Genomic DNA, 2,450 nt, shown 5'->3' on the forward strand with positions numbered 1-2,450 from the left:
TGTTTTATGTACTTGTTGCCCGTATTAACCACACAAAAAAAGAGCATCCTTCCCCTAGAGAGTTATCAGTATAAAGAATAATAGCAAACATCTGTTTTGTGCATTTCTATACGTGGTGTGATGTTATTCAGGATAACTGGGGATAGGAGTTTGAAAAAGATGAATTCATTTTGAAAATACAACAAAGTTGCCTTCCAACAAACCCCTCTAGGTATAATCATTATATTCTCCCCCCACAATGGATGACCATGCAGCATCCTTTAAAAAAACAGGACTGGTGAGGAGTGTGTTCACCTGACTCCAGCAGGTGGGGCTTTAAAAGGAAGGGGGACGGCTGGCTACTACCAGTGTCGGTAACACTAGGGGGTTACAGCTGAGTCTTCACAACTCTGTGTGAGTGGCCTTCTCCAGTATGCAGCAGGAGTTAGCAGTTCATAAAGATGTAAAAGCGTGACCGCTTGAGGCTGTAGCTAATGGCTGCAACGCCAGCTACAGCTAAGGTGAGGAGAGTACTGAGCCTGGGAGAAAGAGAGGATAAAACCTGGCTGGTCTGTGGGGCTTTTATCAGTAGGTCTCCAAGTGCTTTACAGAGGAGAGGTGCAAAAACCTAGACCTCTGGGTTCAGCAATGAGACCTTTTTATTAGACCAACTGAGAAATGGCAATAATATGTATGTATGTATGTATGTATATAGGGTATCATCTTTGAACCCAGAGATCTAGATTTTTGCATTTCTATTTGTCTTAACCCAGCACAGCTACCCAATGAAACCCTGAAACATTACAAAGGAGAGCACTATCATGAGCCTTAGTCCTGTGCCTCAGTTTCCTTACCTATGAAATGGGAACATGCTGGATCCCAGGATATTCAGCAAGCCAGTGGAAAAAATGCAAGGGTAGGGGAAAGGATCTAGCCACTGAACCAATATCCAGTCCAGACCAATGGACTGCAAGCCTTCTTTGCAGCGTCTGAGGGTTTTTGTGTTGATTAACTTCTTTCCTGGGCAGGTTACTTCCTGCTCTCTTTTGAAAGGTATTTAGAGACCAGTCTCCCACTAGAAATGATCAGTGAGACTTGGGCATCTTATTTCTGTTTTGTTTTTTTTTAAACATGCCTGTCTATAGAGACCACAACTACAGCCCCATTAATCTAGGTACTGTCTATGTGCACAGCAAACAGTCAGCCCTGCCTGTGAGGACCAGATCCTTTTAGGTGCCTAGGTGACTGATACCCACCAGGTGCCTACATATGCGTTTAGGTCCTGAAATACCTGCTAAAAATCTTCCATGTTTCAGGGGTGTTGGTTATAGCTGTGTTAGTCTAAGGACCTGGGCAGACTTGGTTCTTTGGGTCAGTGTGATCTTTTATTAGCTAATCAAAGATATTTTTTATTTTATTACCGATACAAGATATTGCATTGACCCAAATAATTTTGCCTGCTAAAAATCTGGCGCTCTGAGTCTGCAAATACGAGCTGCAAGCCAGTCCCTCCATCGCAGCAAATCCCTAAGAGAGTCTGGCATCTGGGAACTCATTTTAAATTTACTTTTTAGTGTGTGTGTTTTCCTCATAGGTCTTGCTGCCTGGCCCCTAATGACTGTGACATGCCAGGAGGTATTCTCTGATGTCACCACCATTTCCCAGGGATGATGAAGGTGATTAGGTAAGGCAGTGTGTTTCACGGTCATTTTAAAACATGATATACCAGTTTCTGAGTGTGTGTTTGCATCGAGCTGTTGGTAAGCCATGTGCCCTGCTACAAACTCAACTCTAACAATTTATTTTTGTCTATTTTTACTCTTATAGGATGCTGAGCACCCATGCCCAGCACCTTTCCAGAGTGTCCTGTTAGCAAAGAACCTTTTCCACCATGTGGATTATGTCCACATTGTGTCCGATGTCTTAAAATCTAGATTGTATCTGCATTATCACAATGGAAAGTGGAAGCTTTAGAACACCTTCTTAGCTGGGGTTTCACACAGCTTTCCTCACTGATGGTTCGAAAATGGGAGGAGAGACTCCCTTTAAACCAGCTCCATTTGAAGATTTTAGAAATAGCAGAAAAGACCCTTTCAAAATCTCATTTATTTTTATTTTATGTAACTCGAGTGCAACTATGTACAACTATCATGTTTCCTGGCAATTGCACCGCATAGCAGTCTATAGAGTAGTTTTGCCGATATTATAGGTGGTCTGTCATCTGAAACGCATGACATTTGCTCCCAACCTTCTCTGAAAGCGATGGTGCTTCGTAGTTTGATTGGTAAGGGCTGTGTTAAGTAGAAGTAACAACAGTCTTAAAATATAAGGATCCTGCTTATTTTGAAGTTTTATAAGCTTGCCTGGAATCGTATAGGTTATTTCCAGCAAAGTGTGTGCGTGCGTGCGCGCGCATATGTATATACATATATGTATATGTGTGTGTGCGCATATATATATATATATATATA

General features: G+C 42.0%; 1 long non-coding RNA gene across 4 annotated transcripts in view; it reads left to right on the forward strand.

Annotated features, from left to right (window-relative positions):
- The first annotated feature begins 327 nt into the window (after positions 1-327).
- The window catches only part of LOC102381494, a 39,192-nt gene continuing 37,069 nt past the window's right edge, over positions 328-2,450 (forward strand). For all 4 annotated transcript variants that reach the window (XR_001358608.1, XR_324685.3, XR_001358610.1 and 1 more), the window contains exons 1-2: positions 328-500; positions 1,574-1,663. This is a non-coding gene — a long non-coding RNA (uncharacterized LOC102381494). The remainder of the gene's footprint in view (positions 501-1,573; positions 1,664-2,450) is intronic.

The sequence above is a fragment of the Alligator sinensis genome, unplaced genomic scaffold (assembly GCF_000455745.1).
Source record: "Alligator sinensis unplaced genomic scaffold, ASM45574v1 scaffold1584_1, whole genome shotgun sequence".
NCBI classification, from domain to species: Eukaryota; Metazoa; Chordata; order Crocodylia; family Alligatoridae; genus Alligator; species Alligator sinensis.